Source organism: Urocitellus parryii, chromosome 5, assembly GCF_045843805.1.
Source record: "Urocitellus parryii isolate mUroPar1 chromosome 5, mUroPar1.hap1, whole genome shotgun sequence".
Taxonomy (NCBI): domain Eukaryota; kingdom Metazoa; phylum Chordata; class Mammalia; order Rodentia; family Sciuridae; genus Urocitellus; species Urocitellus parryii.
In genome coordinates, this window is record NC_135535.1 from 12,996,075 (window position 1) to 13,018,703 (window position 22,629).

Below are 22,629 nucleotides of genomic sequence, written 5' to 3' on the forward strand. Positions count from 1 at the left end.
GAGTTTTAGAATTGTTTTTTTTTCTAATTCTGTTAAAACATGCCATTGGAATTTTGATAAGTTTGGCATTGAATCTGTAGATTGCTTTGGGTCACATGGACATTTTAACAATACTAAGTCTTCTGATCCACAGGTATGAGATATCTTTCCACTTACTCATGTCTACAGTGAGCTCTATCATCAATATTTTATAGTTTTAATATACAAGGATTGTATCTTCTTAGCTAAGTTTATCCTCAGTATTTTATTCTTTTTGATGCGATTGTAAATGAGATTGTTTTCTGAATTTCCTTTGTGGTTCATTCATTGTAAGTTCACTGATGTTTGTGGGGTTTGTATTCTACAGCTTTAATGCATCTGTGTGTCGGTTCTAAAGGTTGAGATGTGTGTGTGAGCGCATGCATATGCACATTTAGAGATAATTATACTTCTTCATTTCTAAGTTAGATGTCTTTTATTTCTCTTTCTTGACTGAATGCTGTCTAGAACTTTCAGAGCTGTGTTGTATAGAAATGCCTCATTGGGTATTCTTGCCTTGATCCCTTTCTTGGAAGAAAAGATTCCATTGTTCATTGTTGAGTGTGATGTTAACTGTGGGCTTTTCAACCTATGGCTTTTATCATGATGAGATGATTTCCTTCTATAATTAGTTTGTTGAGAGCTTTTATCATGAAATGGTGCTGAATGTAGTCTAATGGTTTGTTTTATTTTTCATCTATTGAGTTATTTATCTCTTGTTGGGTTAATGTGGTGTGTCACTTAACTGATCTCCACATGTTGACCCTCCTGCACCTCAGGGATGGATCCCACTTGGTCATGGTGTATGATCCTAAATACAGACACATGACCTTTGAAACAGAATAGAAAGCCCAGAGATAAAACCATATCTAGACAATCACCTGATCTTTGACACAAGTTCGAGGAAAATTTATCTCTTCAACAAATGCTCTTGGGAAAACAGGATATCCACATACAGAAGAATTAAATGGGACCCTTTTCTTATACCAGATGCATAAATCAACTTGAAGCAGATAAAGACCTGATTATAGAACTGCAACTTCGACACCCCTAGAAGAAAACCTGGGGAAGAGATTTTAAGACATTGGTCTTGGCAGCAAGAACCAAGTGGCTCCACATCTTCTGTGCTTCTGCACAGAAGAGAACAGAACAGTGAACAGAGAGAAAGGCAAACTCTGTGTGTATGTGTGGGCGGGGGGGGGGTATATTTGCAAATTATATATCCAACATGGGAAAATTTCTAAAATATGTAAGTAATGTTTATGACTCAATAGCAAAACAAATAGCCCAATTAAAAATAGTATTTGAATAGACAGTTCTCCAAAGACAAATAAATGGTCAAATGGTATATGAAAAGACGCCCAACATCATTGATCACCAGGGAAATGCAGATCAAAAGGAAGTGATGGGAGGGGAGGGGAGGGGATGTGGGGATAGGAAAGATAGTAGAATGAAACAGACATTATTACTTTATGTATATGTGTGACTACGTGACCAATATGATTCTACAACATGTACACTCATAAAAATAAGAAATTGTAGCCCGTCGATGTATGCTATATCAAAGAGTGTAAATGTATTCTATCGTCATGTATAACTAATTAAAACAAATTTTAAAAATTGATTAAAAAAACACGTGTGACATCACCTCACAACTCTTAGGATGGCCATTATCCAAAAAGGGGTGGGGGTGGGGGCTTGAAAGAAAGAACAGAAACAATGTAACAAGCATTGAGAAAGATATGGAGAAATTAGAACCCTCCTCTAGTGTTAGGAGAACATTACAGCTGCTATGAAAAACAACATGAAGTTTTCTCAAAAACTTAAAAATAGAACCATCATATGATCCAGCAATCCCACTTCTGAGTATTTATTCAGAAGGACTGGTAAATGCTGGATGTATTGATAAACTCAAAATGCTAGATTTTGAGGACATGAAGTCCTCAAAGAGATATTCACACTGCCACATTCATTGCAGCCTTATTCCCCATAGTCAAGGTGCGGTAACGACCTAAATACCCACTGATGGATGAATGGATGAAAAAGATGTGGCTTATACATCAAATGGAAATTGTTCAGCCAAATCTTGCAATATGCAATAATAACATGGCTAAAACTTGAAGACATTATGCAAAAGGAAATAAACCAGTGTGGAAGGACAAGTGTTGTATGATTCCATTTATATGAGATCCCCAAAATAGCTAAACTCATAGAAGCAGAAAGAAGAATGGGGGAAAGCAGGGTCTGAGAACAGAAGGAAATAAAGAGTTGCTATCAACAGACATAAGGTTCCAGTTACATAAGATGAGTAAGTCCTAGAGATCCGCTATGTAATCTTGTCCGTAGTTAATAGAATTATATTACACACTTAACATTTGTTAAAAGAGTAAATTCTTATTAATTGTCACTACAGCAAAGAAAATGAAACAGAAGAGGTGTGTATCAGTACTTGGGTTCCCTTAAAACAAGAGAGGGAGAAAGAGTGGTTGAAATTTGGAGGAATACATGATAAGTAATTAGATTCCTTCAATCCTAACTAGGAATAAATGGTATGATGAGAAGTCAAACTGCGAATTGATCTCCATTAACTTTTGTGACCTCAGGCCTTCAGACCAGGTTGTAGAGTGAGCTGGTGGGAATGTGCAGTAGGATTTCTCAGGCTGTCCTTATGTCTCTGCATTTGGTGAAGATGAGCATCCAGCCCCAGGCTGGGGGGTGCTCCTGTCCGTATAACCACTTGGCCACGTGGGCTCCCCAATGAGGCATTTGATGCAGGTAAATTTGCTCCATGGAAGGGGTAAGCGGGACATTGGATTTTTGAACAACAGAGACCAGACTTGTCATGGTCAAAGCACTTTTGATTGCAAGTGACAGCATCCAACTGAAGCCAGATTGGCCTGGGGTGTGGCTCAGCGGTAGAGCGCTCGCCTAACATGCATGAGGTACTGGGTTCCATCCTCAGCACCATATACAAATAAAATAAAGATGCTGTGTCCACCTAAAACTAAACAATAAATATATTTTTTAAAAAAGAGAGATTGAAGGAGGTGCTGTGGCTCATTTGCAGGGACAGTTGTGCATTGAGACTTAAGCAAGGGTCAGTCCAGTTGATTGGATGATGCTGGTACATAGCAGTCTTCCTCTGTCCCTCAACTCTGCTTCCCACTGTAATTGTCTCTGTCTCTGTCTTTGTCCAGGTCTGTGTCACACTATTGGACACAGCAGGGGTGGAGACAGCAGCTCCCACAAGTGCCAGGCTCACATGGTCCTAGCTTCAAGGCAAGTAGAACAGGGCTTCTCATTTCTAGAAGTCATAGCAATAGTGCTATCACTGCATCTAGCTGACTCCCCGAGTGGGTTCCATGCCCTTTCTGAGCCAGTCACTATGGAGAAAGGAAGTTCCCATTATGTACGACCACGCTTGGGCTGTGCACTCTTCCCCCCCAGGGAAAAGTCAGCTCTGCCTGAGCCACATTGACTGATGGGCTGGGAGTCTCCCGAGAGACGGCCAGACAGACAGATCCTTGGCAGGAAACAAAGAAGGTGTCTTCTGCAGGTAAGGAGCTACCATCAACTAAGCATGTGCTATGAGGTCAAGGAATCTATGTGCATTGTCTGTTAATCTACATCACTCACAAAGGTGGACAGCATTCTGCCTATTTTAAGATAGAAGGAACAGACCTGGAGCATGAGGAACTTAGCCCACATCACAAAACCAGTAAGTAGAACTCTGGGAACTCTAACACACCTATGTCCTATCCCAAAGTGTGTGCTCCCTATTGTTCTTCTCATAAACGTACTAGTGTAGCAAGCACATTCCTTCTTGGTCCGTGGTGGAAGCAAACAGTACTCATCTTCCGTGTGCTTGGATGGGGCCAGCAGGTGATTTCAGAGCTAAGCATAGAATTTAATCAGAGTTTGAAGTGGGGGCAGCGGTAATCAAGGGATCACTAAAGACAAAATTGTAAGTCATTAATTTTCTCAATCTGTCAAAACTTGTCATAAAGGAGAAAAAAAGAGACTAGAATCATATCTAAAATGGTCGACAGTAAATGCTTCAGGGAGTTAAGATTTAAGGAATTGTTTTCTTCTTTATACTTTTCTGATTTTTCCAAATATTCTGCCATGAGAATGATTTATTTTTAATCAGGGGGAAAAAATCTATGTAAAAGAATCCTGGAAGTATAGGGTGAGAAAAGGTAAAAATAACCTGTGAGATATTGAGTCAGCTTGAAAAGGTGGAAAAGACTAAAAATCTTGTCAGGTTTCTGTGAATTTTTTTTTTAAATAAAGCATTGGCGTCAATAGCAAATTCTCTGCATGAACAGAAGTTAATATTTCCGTGCCCTCTGGCACCGAGAGGCCAGCAGCACACAGCACATGTATATATATATATATTAACAACCTGGATACGGGTCTGAATACCAAGGTTGGAAATTTGCTGAGTCCATCACACTCCCCGGACTGGTGGAGATAAACAGCATGAACTCTGAGAACTCTTCTTCGAAAGATCAGGAAGTTCCATGACCCTGGGCAGCAGGAAAGGTAACCAAGGAATTAGGGAAAGAAAATGAAATAGATTCTTCCCTAGGAGAGAGCCTTGGGCAGCTCTTGGTAGGTAAGGGCTCTCTCCTAGTTCCCTAGTCTTCCCCTGTGTTAGGGTCCTCCAAGATACACACTCACACACACATACCCCAAAAAGGTAGAAAAGGGAGGATTCTCTTTCTCTCTTTCTCTCTCTTTCTCTCTCCCTCTCTATCTCTCACAGAGATTGCCAACGGTGAAGATTGCTGAGCAAGTCTGTAGTCCTGAGAACCAGGAGTGCTGATGGAAGATCAATGTCCCAACTCAAGCAGTCAGAGATGAGAGAGAGAGAGAGAGAGAGAGAGAGAGAGAGAGAGAGAGAGAGAGAGAGAGAGAACAATCCCTTTTACTCCACCTATCAACTTAAATTCTAATCTCTTCCAAAAACATCCTTATGGACATTGTCAGAAATCATGTCCAGTGAGCTACTGATTGTCCCTCAGAAGTCATGTTGACACATAAACCATCATACCACCTGAAATCCCTTTCTTCATCTGGTGAAATTCAAGAAAATGACTCATGTCATACTCCGAGCTCGTCGACTCTATCCCTCACCGGTCTGCAGACGCTTTCTCATTAGCCATCTCATTGGAGTCTCACCCCCATCTCCTCTTTGGGTAAGCAGAGCTAGAAGAGAAAACACCATGAAATTTTGTCAGGATTATCTGACATCAGAAAAAAAAAAAGAGAGAGAATAGCAAGCTTCAAGCTATGTTTGTATTCAAGTGATGGACTAGAAGTAGCATTTTAAGAAAGCCAAAATGACCTGGGGATTATCAGCTAGTTGCTAAACTGTGTGCAATTCTGCTATTGCTGTGTGTTGTAATAAGAAAAATGGTGAACTTGAGCCATTTAGGAAGTTCCCCCACTACTAATGGGACACGCCAAACTCACATGCCTCCCAATGTGGCATTCTGAGGTAGAACCTCTCTTCTGAGTGCTCCTGCCTCCAAGTCACAGCTGGGTCTATGAGGAAGTATCTGACCAACTCAACTGGAGCCTATTCTGCATGTGACTGGCCTGTATTCTTCAATGATAACATCTCTATGAACTACACAGAAAGGGTAACTAATCCAGATTCAAAGACACTGAAAAGATCGGCACAGCTTAAAGCATCACATGATTCTAGAGGGAATTCCAGACCTGGAAAAAGTCTTACCATCTCCTCCTCAGGTAAGCAGAGCTGGAGGAGAGAGTACCCTATGGCATGCTGGAGCCTAATGACAATTGGAAACCATGTGCATACAGTAGTCAAACACTTCTCTCTGCTCTTCCTGCCATTTTATGTAAGCTTTGAACTACTTCAGAATTAAAAAGCGGAAAGAATAAATAAACCCTCATTTCTTATAGGGCAAATTTGAGAAAGAAGAGAAGTGAAAGCAGGTTCTCATCTGGTTCTGATAGACAATGCAAGAAGAAGAGTGTCTGATTATGGTCACAGGTGAGTCTGATGAGGTGTATATTTTGCTTATTTTCAAAATGAGTGGGGCCTGATTTGACTCTATTCATTTCCCTCCACAAACCACTGTCTCAATCACTATAGTCACAGGACCCTCCCATCTCTAGGGAGACACTAACCCATGAGAATATCATGCACCAGAACTGCAGTGAGAATCATTCACTGATGATTCTCTAACAAGTAGACCTTAGTATTAAGAATGTGAGTGTTAAAAATTCTCATTTCAACTGGTGCCTGTGGGTGGGTTGTCATGGATTGTAATAAGCTGTTGTTAGAACTGAAACAATGTATCTTGACCAGGATCCAGCCACCATGTTTAATACTTCGGCTGCAGCAAGATGGCCCAAGAGAGCTAAGATGATGCTGTCTTCAGCTCAGACAAAACGGACAGACCACAGACACCTTGCCTCCTGCAAAGATGACAGCATGGTGCACCACTGTAGGACACCCAGTGTAGGACAGCATCTGAGGAGATTGACAGGAAGGTTTTTTGAATAACTAGTGCAACTTGTTCAGCTTCTCAGTGGTGGTCCATACCACCTGGCCCTGGATGGAGTTGCATATCCCCAATTCACGGTGGGGCCTGCTGCTTATTATTCTAGCCAATCCAAGGTGTATTTGGAACAATAGGTAACATTGCCACCTCGAGGATGAAGGGTACAGAGATGTTAAATAACTTGACAGCAGACAAGCAGGACAGGAACATAGACCAGGAAATGAGCGCATTTTGTATCCTTCTACTTACACATATTGACCTGAGTCACTTTAGAGCTTGTGACTTTCCACATTATATTTCCTCCTCTCATGTCTGAGTCTACGAGACAAAAACATTTTATGAACAAGATCTTTGTAGATTCGGATTTGAATCCCACTCCCCAAGCCCCAGCACTCAGCAATGGAGTTTGTTTTGTTTGGATGAGTTCATCGGATGGGCAGGCAATAGAACGGTGACCCCTGAGCTCAGTGCTTCTCAATCTTGGCTCTAAATTAGATTCATCTTGGGAGGTCTTTTAAAAACTTCAGCGCCCGGAATCTGCCTTAGACTGACTCAATCTAAAGACCCTGCTGGGCAGGGAAGGCTCTGTATTTCTGGAAGTTCTCCAAGGTATTCTAAAATGCAGCTCGGGTTGAAAACACAGATCGAACCAGAGCCTCTTTCAGATATGGAACCAAGGAACATGAAAAAGGGACATGAATTACTCGGGGCTTTGACATAATTAAATGGCACCACAGCCCCCATCGTCCCATTCTGACTCTCTGTCCTAGAACCTCATGCTGCTTTCTGTTCAGTCATATTGTTGGGAGTGGAATGGATGGGATTGAATAAACAGAAGAGAAAATGATAAAAGAGGAACAGGATGGGAGGGGAAGGCATGGAGTGGGAAGGAATGGAAAAGCCCAGGCTAGGATAAGATGGGAGGGAATGTAGAGCCATGGAGAAGAGTGGAATGGGTTTGGATGGGGTGGGAGGTGATGGAAGGGCAGGAGGATGAGGTAGGGTGGGATGGTTGGGATGGGGTGGATGGAGAGAGGTAGTGTACAGGTGAAGGACTGGGCGAGCTGCCATGCAACGTGATACAATTTACAACATAGTGCCGCATGCTGTGACAGAATTACATAAAGAGAGAGGCACTGTGGAGCAGGAAACAGAATGTAGTTGACAGCATCTAATATCCATGTTAGGGGAAGCTTGCACCTGGACAGTACTCTCCATACGCAAAATTCATGCTCTTCTTCCATATTTTCTTCTCAGCTAAAGAAAGAAACCTATATTATAAGCATTAAACTTTCCCATCAGAAAGATCTAGGTTTTTAAAACTTGGTTTTATAATTTTCCAGCTGGTCAACTTTGAGAAATTCATTCCCATCACTAAATCCCAAACCCTCTGATGGGGAAAACATTGTTCCCCCTCTAGACAATAAGCTGAGAGCATGCAGGAATTGTATCTTTCTCCTTTCCATCGTGGCTAGAACAGTGTCTGCAGCCATGGCAAATGGAACTTAGTGTGTGTTGAATGAATGGATGGATGGATGGATGGATGGATGGATGGAAGGAACAGGAGTTTATGGATCCAGATGAGTTTCTCAGAGGTTCCTTGGAATATTCTTCACCTTTTGTTTGGTTTGCATCCATATAAATTTCACTTGTCTATTTAACCCAAAAAATTATCCATGGAGACTTTCCAATCTTGCCCAACCTCAGTTCACTGAGACTCATCCTAGGAAGAATCTCCTCCACCTCTTGGATGTAGCCAACTTGGAAGACATTCCCGGTGTCCTGATTCCCAAAAGAGGAAGATGAGGCTTCACTGATTGGGCCTGGGTAGGTCCTGCAGTGGTGCTGGCTCTCCAGAGGCAAGGCCATCAACCTTCCATGTCCAGGCTACACAGCAGGCAGTGGGAGGCCAAGGTACTAAAGAAGACCTGGGCAGGAACAGTGTGTGCCAAAGCCCACCTGGACAAGAGTTAAGCAGGACGTGTCTCTGTGTCCTGACTGAGACAGGTTCAGAAGGAAAAATTGTGCACTCTGGAGTTAGAGCACCTGAGTTTGGGACCCTCGATTTACCAGGTGAATGCTCTGTGACTGTGGGGAAGGTCCCCAGGTTATGTGTGTCTCAGTGTCCTCTTCTTCCAAATGGACTTGGAAGATAGAATATAGTTCACAGGGTTGCTGTGAGCCATGAGCAAGGAACAGGGAGGAAGCTAGAAAAGAACCAGGTCTGTAGCAAACATTTGATCCTTGCTCATTTTATGGCTACTGAGTCAAAGAATGAGCAGGTGCTAACAAGAGACCAAGTAATAAGACCTCAAGAAGACATTGGTATTGTCTTCAGTGGACAGAGTGCTGCAGGGGCAGGATGCACTTCAAGGCCAGCACCACACCTGCTGGACCATGTTGGAGCCATCTTCAGTTGGAACCAGAGGCTTGGGATGGAGACCACAGTCCATAGAACACCCAGAGTGCAGCTGATGGGGCAAAAGCACAGTGTTGTTCTGCCTAAATTCAGGGTTGGCTCCATTCTGCCACATCACAGGCTCCCGAAAAGACCAACTCAAAACTCCTATCAACATTGAAATTTCAGGATGTGATTAAGCCTCAGAGAAGATTAATTACCGACTCTTATATGTCAGGCCCCCTCCCCACTCATTCATGTTCCCTACCCCCCACGAAGCCTCTGAAAGAATCTAGCATCATAAACAAGGATCTAATTAGCAACTTGGATTCATGCTGGAGATCTTTTGTGAAGGTTTGGTCACAGATGCTGCTTTAATCTCCGAGGATTATTCTCTAGCATCCAGAGAGACTTCAGTTACTTTCCTGGGCCTTTGAGGAATTTTATCTCATTTGAATAACTGCTGCCAGTTCCAAGGGACTGCTGAGGAGTGGACCCAAGATTAGTCCTCTGAAAGGACTAAAAAGAACTCCTCTTTCGTGCTAGGCTTCTTCCCGTTCTCTTTACATTTTCAGAGGATGCGAACATCCCCCTTTGAGTTTCTTGCAGTTGAGATGACAGGGGAGTTACGGATCTTCAAATATTAGCTTCAAGTCAGGAGAGAGGGACAGCTGAGCTTTGGTCCCCTTGCCAATGAAAAGGGCTTTGTCAGTGCAGCCCTCGTGTGGCCTCTGGTCTTGTGCTCCTCCTCACTCCAAGTCCCACTGCCTGCACCTCGTGCATGGCTCACCGTCTGTCCCCACCTGTCGTCTGTCCTGTGGAGGGTCTTCACTCCTATACAGCTTTTGCACTGCAGACAGGTTAAGGCAGCTTTGACCCCACCACTGTGTTCAAAGAAAACCTGCCCAGTAAATGACCCCCAGAGTCCTTCCTGGGACATTCAAGAGCCTCTCTGCCATGGCTAGAAACCCCCATATCCCTCCCCCATGCCCCTTCCCCACTTACATAGCTCTGTTCAAGATCTCGAAGCTGCAGCAACAGCTCATCAGGAGGTACTGACATCAACTGAGCACCCGAAGACCAGCACTTTAAATGAAATTCACAGCAAAAGAGCTGACACTCACATCCAAACACACCAAACACCCCCACAGGCTTCTCGCTCTGTCTCCAGGATTTCCATCAACCCTGTTTTACAGGTAAGGACACTGGGACCCTGTGAGGTTAAGCTGCTGGAGGTGGTTAAAGCCCAGGTATCCTGATGTCAGAGGTCACGCTCTTGACCACTCTGCATACTGCCTCCCTGTAGTCTAGAACCATGTGGAATAGAGAGGAAAACCCGTGGTGCACAGCATGCCTAGGAAATGTCTCATGAAGCTCTGTGGCCAATGAATACAAATGTCTGTGCACATGAGTATAGAAAATGTGTCTGACAGGGAGTCCCCAGGGTAAAATGCTCTATCTCACCGTGGTTTGTGATCAAAAGGTGATAAACTGACTGTTTAGGCGAAAACAAAGGTCCTACCTCATGGTCCTGCCTCTCATGTTGCTTGTCCTCCACATCTCCACTTTGACCTTAGATCTTAAACACATCTGTAAACACAGCTTGGCCTCCTCCGTCCAAACCTTCACCCACCAAGCCTTTGTTAATTCTCTCGGCTCTGCTTTCTAACTCAGAATGCTTTTTGAGGTCTTGAGTGCATGCATTTCCCAAGAGGGCTTTGCTCCTTACCAAGCTCCCAGGAGACTCTGACTCTGACCTATGTTCATTCCCCATTGGTTCGATGGGTTTTTGTAGGCAGCTTCCTTCTTTGTTACTTTGGGGTTGTGTGGTCTCAAGAACAACAACTTCAGCACCACCCAGGAGGCTGAAGGTAACCTGGGAACTTGTTAGAGATGCAAACCATCAGGCTCCACCCCAGACCTACTGACTCAGGAATTCTGAGGGTGAACAATAGCAGTTTGAGCCATAACAAGCTCTCTGGGTCATTCTGAGGCTTGCTCAGGTTTGAGAAACACTAAGTTAAGGAAAAGTCATTCTTATTCACTACTAAAGAGGGGCTTTTCACTTGAATCGGGGTCAGTTGGCTCTGCAACATCTTAAGGTCGAGGTCATGGGATCAATTTCATGTATTTGAGTCAGTGATATTGCACCCCATATACTGGATTCCCGAAATCCATCTTTTCTGTCGTTGCAGACTGTTTAGTTCTAAGAGAATTATGGATGTCCCATGTGAATCTGTCCCCTGCTCAAGGCTCATTCACAGCCCTAAATGACTGCTGTGCTGCTTGGTGCTCATTCATGGAGTCAGACTCAGAGCCACAAGCTATCCAGTACCCTGAATGGAGCAGCAAAGCCAGGAATGGACAAGGAGACTGTTAGAGGCTCGGGGAACATGGGCAGAAAACCAGTCTGTAAGGCAAAAACAATCGAGGAGAGCTAAGCACGGCAGATTGCAAATGATTACAAAAAGCAGTGGAAATCCGAGGGGATTTAGGCTGGGAATCAAAATTTCATAGGAAATCCAAAGTCACAGAAATAGCAAACCAAGAAGTCCCAGGGGCCAGCTCTTAACGGATCCCCAAACATTTCCATAGACACTTTATATTTGAAGAAACTCAAGTGGGTATTTCAAGAAGTTGAGAAAAAAGATCACAAAATGGGGAGGCAGGAGAGCAGGAATGCAAATCCAGTTTTTGCTGTGCCTGAGCCTCTTCTGAAGGGCTTCCTGCCCCCAAGGACCTGCCTGCCTTCTCAGGGCCCTCCTCTCACGCTGCCGCTGCCGTTGCTCTTCATGCTCCCATCACGCAGGCCCCAAGGGCCCCAGGGCTCAGCATTTGCAATTCTTTTTTCTTTCAGTATTCTTCCTCCATGTGTTCTCACACCTGTCTCTTCCTCATCCTTGAGGTCTCAACTGAAATGCTGCTTCCTCCTAACCACCCCGCCTGCCCCTATGCCCTGCATTGACTTCCCAGGGCTGAGAAAACAAATGACCACAAACTGATGGGTTTAAACCACAGAAATCTCTTCTCTCACCAGCCTGAGATCAGAACCAAGGTGTCTATGCAGGCAAGTCCCTCTGAAGGTACCGGTGATCCATGCTTCTCTTGCTGATGTTGGGTGATGGCTGCAATTCTTGGTGTTCCTTGGCTTGTAGACACATGGCTCCAATCTCTGCCTCCATCACTATGGGCTCCTCTGTATGTGCCTTCACATAGTACTGTCCCCTCTGTGTCCTTGTCCAAATTCACCTCATAAGGGCACCACTGGTTGGATAGGATCCACCTAGATAGAAGATGACCTCGTCCTAACATGATGCATCTGCCAAGAACTTCTTTCCAAATAAAGTCGCATTCCTAGGTACCAAGGATTAGGGCTTACACAGATTTTTTTTGGAGGAGGGGAACAATTCAATCCTCACACAACACCACCGTGCACTTCCTACTACAGTACCCTACTTAATCTTCTTGAGAGCACTTGTCAGCATTCAAGGTCATCCTACTTATTTACAAACCTACAGGCCCATCCCCTGCCCAACTCCATCCTCAACTAGACGCTTTGCTCCTGACCCTTATCTGTCGCTCTGCTGGTCGACAACTGGATCTCCAGCATCTGAAGTGGGTGCATGTTATGGTTTGGAAGTGAGGTATCCTCTAAAAGCTTACAATGGGAGACAGTGCCAGAAGGTTCCGAGAAGAAATGACTGGGTTGTGAGACCCTTAACCCAGTCTGTGGATTAACCTCTTGATGGGATTAATTGAGTGGTGGCTGAAGGCAGGTGGGGTGTGGCTGGAGGGCATGGTCATTGGGGGTGTGGCTTTGAGGAATATATTTTACATCCGACCAGTGGAGTCTTCCTCTCTGCTTCCTGATCATCATGTGAGCTGCTTCCCTCTGCCACACTCCTCCTCCATGATGTCCTGCCTCACCTTGAGCCCTGGGGAATGGAGCCTGCTGTCTAGGGATTGAGACCTCTGAAACCGTGAACCTCAAAATAAACTTCTCTTCTACAGTTGTGGTGGTTGGGTGCTTTATAGTCACAGCAGGGAAAAAGCTGACATAAACAGTGCACAAGCCAGTGTTTGGCACAGACTTACTGAATCACCAGTTGCCTCTCTGGTCTTTAATTACATGAGCCTAAATCCTTGACCACAGGGATGAAGGCCTGAACACTGTGGCTTAGAACTGGAGCGTCCCCCAAGCTGTTAGAGGTTGCTGTGGTGCTATAAGGAGGTGGTAGAATATTTCCAAGGTGGGGTACATTGGAAGGAACTTAAGTCATTGGATATGTGCCCTTGAAGGGGACATTTGGGACCCCAGCCCCTCCCAGCCCCCTTTTTCTTTCTCTTGAGCTGAACAGCTTTGCTTCCACAAGCGTCCCACCATGACTTTTTGCCACACCACAAGCCCAAAAGCAACAGAGACAACTCTCCCTGGACTAAAACCTCTGACACCGAGAGACAAAATGAGCCTTTCTCCTTTAAGCGGTTTATCTCAGGCATTCTGTCACAGCGATAGAAAGCTGATGGATACCACAACCTACGCTGACCCCTCAGAACAATTTTAAGGACAGACTCTATGAGAGAGGGAGGCTGATGTCACAGAGTTGCCAGAGACAACACAGAATGCCCGACACCATTTTTATAAGTAAATCCTGTATGGTATTTGGGACATGCTACACGTTTCATTTGGGACAGACACTAAAAGAAGGTATTAGTTATTTATCTGGAATTCAATCAGACTTGGCCTCCTTTATTTTTATGTGCTAAATCTGACAACTCTGGGGTGTCAGTCTCCAACTGCCAGCCGTCTTGTCGTCATGGAGAAAGCCATCCTAAGAATGAAGTGTTTGTACAGAAAATCAAGTCAAAAGACAAAGACTGATTTCCTGGGGTTATTTCCCAAGTCTCTGGATCCACCCTGGCCTCAATGTTCCTTTTATTATGGGAACTATCCAGTCATTTGGGTCAATAAATTCCTCCCTCTCCCAACTTTGGAAATTAAATTTTTGCCAATTGCAATTGAAGTAAAAGTGAATTACTGTGAATGCAAGCCACCTTCCTCTCAGGGCTGATTCTTGTTTTCAGGATCACTTGAAACCCCACAATCTCTTCCTCCCACCTGCCTGGTTTTTCTACCATTCGCCCCAGGGGTCCCCATTTCATCCTGATATGTGTTCAGGCCATAAAGATCGGTCCCAACTACCACCCTCTAATCTGCACCATCATCCCACATCCGACCAAATGTAGCACACATACCAACAAGGTGCAGAGCCCCTGTCCTGCTGATGTTGACCTTCCAGAGCATGATTTCAGGCCTATAGCATGCTAAGCAGTCCTTTCTCAATCAAGGGTGAATGATGATGATGATGATGATGATGATGATGATGATGATGTTGATAATAATAATAATAATAAACAGGTGAAGAAAAAGAAGAAGAAGAAGGTGTAGAATCCCATTCCACCATAGCACCAGGGCAGAACTTCACCTATTGGGCCCCATGGCTAGGTCTGGGTATAGCAGCAGGCCTTTCTTTTTCTCTTCCTTCTTCAGTCCCACTGCAGTGGCTTCCAGGCAGATGCAGTTAACCACAAGAAGTGACAGTAAGAGATAAGTTACACAGAGAACAGAGAGTACCCTAGATGGCATCAGCTGCAGGTGACTGGTGCAGTGTCCCTGCTGCTAAATGCACCTTTTGATCCTACATCATACATCTCCCCTTGTTGAAGCAAAGGCTGAGATTGCTACTTTTAGTTTGGACAGGTCCTGATTTGATAAAGATCCACCCTTTCATTCGAGGCAGATGAGAAAAAAAAATAGGCCAAATACTAAGGTGCTCATCCCTTAGCATCTGGGCAGGAGAGAAGATCATTTGCTAAAAGATCATTCAAATGGTAGGGACACTGACCTCATCCGGATTAGATACTCAGCCTTCTGAGCCCAGTGTTTGCCAAGCACACACTGAAGAAGTTAAGACAGCATTTGTTCATACAGCAAATATTTATTAAGATTGGACAATATTCAAACACTGGGCTAGGCACTTGGGAAAAAAATTGTAAACAAATATAAACATGATCTGCTATGTTTGAATGTTTCTGTCCCCTCCAAAATGTATGTTGAAACTCAATCCCCAGTTCTGTTAGTCTGCTTTTCATTGCTATGGCAACATACCTGAGAAAATCAACTTCGAAGAGGAAAGATTTATTCGGGCTCATTGTTTCAGAGGTTTCAGTCCATGGTTGGTTGACTCCTCAGCTTTGGGCCTGAGGTCAGGAAGAACATCATGGCAGAAGATCTTGGCAGAGCAAAAGAATTCATAGAAAGGAAGGGGCTGGTGAGAAGATACTGTCCCCAAGAACACACCTCCAAGGACCTACTCCCTTTGACTATGTCTAACCTATAGTTTCTGTCACCTCCCAATGGTCCATTCAACTATGAATCCATCAATGGCTTAATACATCAATGATCACCTCACTTCCCCAAAGCCCCACCTCTGAACATTGCTGAATTTGGGATCAAGTCTTCAACACACGAGACATTGGGGATCATTCCAGAACTAAACTGTAATACCAACACAGCCATATTAGGAGGTAGGCCCCACAGGAGGTGATTATGCCATGAGAGTTCCACCCTCATGAATGGGATTAGGGATCATACAAAAGGACTGGAAAGAAGAGTAGGCTTTTTTACCCTTCTGTTTCTTCCGTCATTGAGGACACCATTCATCCCCTCCAGAGGACACAGCATAAGGCACCAGTAGAGACTGGGTCCTCACCAAACACTGACTTGCCAGAGCAGTCTTCTTGGAATTCTCATTTCTTTTTACATTTACAAGTGACCCAGTCTCAGGCATTTTGTTACAGCAATGGCAATGGACTGAGATATTGTTCCTTTACCTTTGCAGCTTCTCTAGTTGGAAAGACAGGCATTGATCAAGTGAATACTTAAGCAAATGAAATCATTATTGCATTAAGTGCCACCAAAGAAAGAAATATGTATTATGGGAAGAAATAAGAGAGGTTCAACAGATCACGTTCAAAATTCAACCAAGTATTTATTGCTCACCAATGCATGTCAGACACTGGTGCGGATACGGGGGTAGGGTGGGGGGGGGCAGCATCCTCACTGAATTCATCCCAAGTTTGAATCTGCTTGTTAATTGGAATTATTTCACCCATGGATGCAGAAGCTCATCTCAGTCTCAGCTTGTACAATGCATGCTCCTCCCATCCAGTGCTGGCATACTGGTTACCTCCAGCCCCAAAATATACACTTGTAATACCTATTAGTTTAAGCCTTTGGAAATCTGGAGTCTGCAATCAGTCACCCGGGGCTCTTGGGAAAGCAGGGCACAGGCAAACGAGGATTCGAATTAGAACAGGGCAGGTTGTTATTTTATTTCGAACCCCATCTGTGAAACTGGTAGAATCCAGAGAACTACAGAGTAGAATGAATTAACGTAGTACCCGACTGGTTAGCATTAAGGAGCACTACACTTTGCGGATGATTCATGAGATGGGAAGTTTGAGATTTCAACTTTGCATTTTTGAAAAAATATTCCTAGCTGTTTGTGGCTTCTCTCCAAGTCGGATGGTCCCTATGATAGTTTGGCTTCAAACTTGCCCACCACAGTCAGCCCAGTAGTTGTTTCCTGGTCATGAAAGTCTCCTTGCTCTCAACCCACAGAGCCTTCTGGCTGTTTGCCCAGACTCTAAATTCTCAGAAATTTGTAAACTTAGAAAGCGTTCTCCAGCTGCTGTGGACCTCAGCATCTCAAAGCTTAGTCAAGAATCTATGGAGGGCAGGTAAAGACGACCCACTTTAAATGAGCGCAAGCTGCAAACTTTGAAAAGAAAGATTTATTGGGAGGTTATCTGAGGTTCTCACAGAACCCAAGGGAGTGGAGCACCACAGAGCCACACCCAGGTCTGGAGCTAGAAACTGGGAAGCCAACCAGAAAATGAGATGGTCACAACTCAGCCTCTGCTGGGTCCCCGAGTCTCCTTATCTCTGCCAAGCTCCCATTATCTAGGTCATTCTTTTCTTCCTGTTGGACAGCTGTTCCTACTCTTTGCACGAGATAGAAGATAGCTACAGGGTCCCTACATTTCCATTCCCTCGCTTTAAGCCACACCACCATTGACGAGATGTCATTTTTCTCTGACATTCTAAAATGTCACACATATTCATTTAACTGCACTTACGAATTGCCTACTATATGCCAGATCCTGTTCTAAGGCTTCCCAAATATTCACTCCCTGAATGGGGCCCCTCAGAAGATCCCACTCATTATTATGAGGGTCTCATGGTGAGGTCCAACAAATGAGGTACCTTTCCCACAGCTGAATACTAAGTAATTTGAAAGACGAGAGCGTCAGCCCCAAATATTACTTTCGTTAATTAAAAAAAAGACTAAGATGGAAGGAATGGATTCTAGGTGTGGACAAGTAAGTTCTGTAACGCAGAACCCAGAATTTTAGAGACGTACCCTCTCGGACACAAGTAACCCTGCGAGCCTATGTCTACTAACACTGTCCCCAGGATGCTTATAGTACATTCACCCCAAGGGCAGCTAACTCTTGAGGAGAGACAGGAAGAGCTAAGGTGAGTCTGATCCCTTTACTTCTCTTGGAGACAGATCACTTCCCCTTCCCAAAGGCAAGTGCCCGAAGAGGCAGTGAGACCAGAAGTGGTACAGTAAGAGCTCCTTCCACATGGGAGGACTTATTAAGACTGGGAAAAGCAATACCCATCCCTAATCAAATTTAATATTATTCTCTTAATTCAGTGCCTTAGCACTGAGCTGCACTCTATTTCTAATCACTTGATTTTTTTAATCTTTCATTTAGAAGTCTGATTTCCTTTTATTCTCTTTCTAATTGTGTGGGTCTATTTTCCTGCTGGTGTTTCAGAAGGGCTGATTTGTCACTGTCCTGGGGATGGTCTTTGTAGCCAACCCTCCCTTTCATACCGACTCTTCTGTTCTCCAGCCAGTGTCGACTCCCTACCAAGAACTGTGGTCGCCCTTCCTTCCACTTCCTCTTCCTTCCATTACTACCCAACTTCAGTTGGTTATTATATATTTTTTTAATATATCTGTTCCATGAGTATCAGCCCTGCCTGAGATCTGTGACTGACTGAGCCTGACCAGAGAGACAAGGAGAGCAGCCCATTCCATGGGGTTTCCCACCTTGGGATCCTCCCGGCTCTTCTTGACTGTGTCACTTCTGCACTGTGACAGTTTATGGGGTTTTGTTCTGCAGTCATAATCCCCAGGTTTATTTTCATCTTCGTCTCACAGTTAGATGGATTCCAAACTCACTGTCAGCCTCTTCTCCATGCTTCCTCCTCCGTCCTCAAGTTCATCGCCCAGCGGCTTCTGCAGGGCTCTTGGGAAAACCATCCTGAGTTTCCGCAAGTCAAGAACAGCAGTCCTTGGCCTTCACACACAGCTCTGCCCTTCAACCGCGCGAAAGTATTCTTTTGTCACATTTTTCTTCTTAGAGATTTTACAAGCAATGGGGAAAATTAAAACCTTTCAAAGGATTTTTTTACTCTTCCTGGTGGCTTAAGGAATTTGATCTTACCGTTGAAGTTCAGTAAACCTAACCAATACATATCTCAGGGTCAATCACTCAAGGCCACAGTTTCCTGGGTGACTCCTTTTAAAACATGGATGGATGGATGGATGGATGGATAGATAATAGATAGATAGATTGATAGATAGATGGATATTTAATTTCTGGAAACTTTTACTGAATTACATATTGGTTATTTTTCTGTTCTATTTTTTAAAAACATATTGCATCCCTATGTTTGATAAAAGTAGAAGAATCTATAATGTTTTCTCCTTGGTCGTCCTTCAATGGCTGCCACTTTATTTTTAATCCATTTCAATCCTCCATCCTTGGCCATTTTGTTTAAGTGACTCTTCCTGGTCTTCTCCTCCATTCCACTGATTCTCTCTCGGCCATGCCTGTCTGTCTGCCGTTCTGGGGAAGGAACCCAGGGCCTGGTGCAGGCTAGACAACGCCCTACCACTGAGCTGAACCCCAGCCCCATGCCTTCTGCACTGGTGTGTCTCTTCCAATAGGAAACCTTCATTCCTCTTTCGGTTTTATTTTCACTTCCCCCCACCCCCTGTGTTCTACCAGCTGACATTTAAACTCCTTTTGTTATTTTCCCATATTGCCCAGGATCTGTTATGTGTCAACTTTAAGCTCTCAATTTATGAAGGTGATTGTTTCATCAAGGTTTTTTTTTTAAATAAGTACTGATAAAAGATGGCTTTCAATTATATGTTTCATGGTAACACTTGGTGACAGAATGACAGAGCCTGGAGCCTTGCTTAATCTTGAAAAGATCAACCTGACAACCAACAAATCCCTCTACACACACGCATTCACAAACTCCCTCGCAGACTCACAGGCAATGCCCCCAAGTTCACCACCACAAACGACCTCAGAAATCCACACCATCTCATATTTCTATTTATGTCAGACAGAAGTTTAGACTCTGCATATCATCACCCATCATCTGGATTCTCGTTTCCATGTGGCAAAGGAGAGTCATTAATCTCACCACCACCTATCTTTTATGGAAAGCTCTCTTCTCTGTCCTCTGGAACTCAATAGTCCATTATCAGCAAAATCCCTTATATTCTCAACCTCTTCTCTAAATTTCCCCTTTATCCTCCCCCTCTAAGTGAAATTGGGCCCTACCTCAGGACAATTCATCTTCTACAGAGCCTTTCAAAGGAGGCCAATCTTTTCTGCATTCTCCTGTATCATAGGACCTGGAGATGGGGTATCTCTCCTTATTCATCACTGCTTCCTTCAAACTGTTTTTATTCCTTTCTCCCCATAAAACCTTGGCTTTAAAGCTCCTACCATCAGTTTATATCACTCACTACCTCTCCTTGTTGCAGCCATCTACGTAAATCTGGGCCAACACCCTTCCCTCCCTCAAAGATCTTAGCATCTGGGTCCTTGTAACTCCTTCCAGCATTATTAGGAAAAGTATCCGTATCCACATGTCCATACCATGGTTTCTAAACTCCCTGTGTCCACTATGTCAAAAATCCCATTCTGCCCTAACCTAGCTCCTCATTTTTAATAGTCCCATGTGGAGCTTAGCATTACTACTAATTCCATGCACCCCCAATCCAGTGTCCTTGAACTTTCCAGCTCATTCTTTCTGTAATTCCAACACCAATAAATTAATTATTCCAAAAAGGGCTTTGGGTGCACACAGGAAACGGCTGTTTTCCTGTCTGCACCGCATGTACCTGCCTCCCTTCTTACCCAGCTCAGATTCCAAGCGCCATTCATGCATGCATTTCTGAGTTCCTTTCTCTTCTGTCCCTTTATTTAAACTTGGCTAAATACAACTTTCTTCTTACCTGGGCAAGCAGATGTGTTGAGAAAATACCATGTGCAGACAGACACACAACAGCCCACACACATGCCAGCCCAAGCTGCCTGGGCTCGCCTTACACCCATGATCGATGATTCCCATCAGCCTTTCAGGAACACTTCACTATCCCTAGCACTTCTATTCCCTCACCCTGCACCCCAGACAGGGACTTTGCATTTTCTCCCTTCTCCGTTCTTCCATAACATCTTCCTATTTCATTCTCAGCTGATAATATTGCTTGTTTTTTTGAAAAAATAGAAGGAATAAGAAGAGAATTCCAGTATGCCCCATCCACCACATAGGCCCCTATCCCAGGTACTCTAAGTCTTTCCTGCTGTTGCCAAAAGGAACTCTGCATGCTTCCATCAAAACTCAAATCCTTCTCCCATGATCCTATGTGCCCTCACATCTGTCTCTCCCTTTTCTGATTAGCATCTACCAATTGGCACTATCTCCATCATAGCACCTACCCTGTAGGTAATTACCATGAGCATTCTGACACTCACACACCCCCAATCACACTGTCCTGTAGCCATCACCCTATGACTCTGCTCCCCTTTACAGCAAAACCCATGGAGCACCCCCTCACCACCCATCCTCTCTTGGCCTCATACCACTGTTTTTCATGCCCACCAGTTTTGCATCTTCTAGGAAGTGCCATTCTACCCTTCAGCAGGCACAGGCAAAATCCCTGGGTATGTACTAATAAGCTACCCCCCCCACCCAGCCCCGAAGCCTGTTTTCTGCATTTATGATTTGTTCGGGTGAATTTTTCATCCGGTCTTGCTTTCTCCCACCTCTCCTCCAGGCCAACCTGGGCCCAGAGAAGCTCCTGACATCAGCCCCATGCGAATTCCCATTGCACCAAATGAGGGCTTGTGGGGTTTCCCTCCAGACAAGCCGTCTACCTTGGAGAACCGTGCTCGGCCACGTCATTCCAAGTTCCGCGGCTGTGAGCATCCTGTGCCGCATCTTTTCTTTTCCTGTTTGATCTTCACTGCACTTGGCAGCTCCCCCCATACACAGTAGTTTAGATTACAGCTGTCTCCTGGTTTCATCGCAGATGGAGCTTGTATTTCTTTCCACATAACTTTTGTTGCCTTGAGAGAGATCTCCAAGACAAGAAAGAAGAAATACGATCTCTCTGCCATTTTAGAACTGGAATTCACGAGAAATATATTTGTAACTTACTTTTAACAAGATAAATCTGACTACAGTATGGAGCAAGAGGCGGACTGTATTTGGCTTCTCCAGAGAAACATAATTAATTGAATGTATGGATGTCCTCAGACCCGCCCCCCACCAGCTTACCATGGGGAGATGTCCTGATAAACCATCATTAATGGAAAACGTCATAAGTCAAAAAAGGCACTTAATACACCTAACTTACTGAGCATCATAGCTTCTCCTAGCACACCTTGAGTGAGCATTCAACCACAGTTGAGCACAATCATACAATGCAGCACTTACTTTATAATAAAGTGTCATGTAATTTATTAAGTATTGCTGGCAACACAGTATATGGTATAGTATCAGCTGTTTACCTGGAGAGCATGGGGCTGGCTGGGAGCTTCACCTGCATGCATATCACTTGTGCAGTAGCAGAAAGTCAAAAAATCATAAGTTAGGAACCATCTGGAGAGAGAGAAAGAGGAGAGAGAGAGAGAAGGGGATTTAAGGCATTAGCTCATGTGATTCAGAGGTTAAATCCCATAATCTGCCATGGGAAAGCAAGAGATCCAGGACGGCCTGTGGTGTGGTTCAGAGGTCTGGGAGCTTGAGGCCAGTGGTCTACATTTCTGTCTATGTGTGAAGGCCTGAGAACCAGTTGTCTGAAGAGCTTGAGAAGATAGATGATGGCCCGGCTCAGTGAGGCAAAGCAACCTCACTCCACCACTCTGATCTACTCAGGCCCCCCGTGGATTGGACCATGCCCAGCCACATAGAGGAGGGTGACCTCCTTTGCCCAGTCCACCAAGTCAAATGTTAATCTCCTCTATTAACACCCCCACCCCCACCCCCAGAAGCAATGTTTACCAGTTACCTAGACATTCCTTGGCCTAGTCAAGTTGAGAACGAAAATGAACCATCATACAGGCAAACTGTTTGGTAATTAATGCCTGAGGGTGCAAAGCATCTAGAAAGCTGTTGGAAGTTAGAGCCTAAAGAGGTTCACCTTAGGGTGAATCGTTCCTGAATCCAACAGTTGGAACTTTGGGCTCCCGACCTCTGGATTATGGCTCATGTGATATGACCCTAAG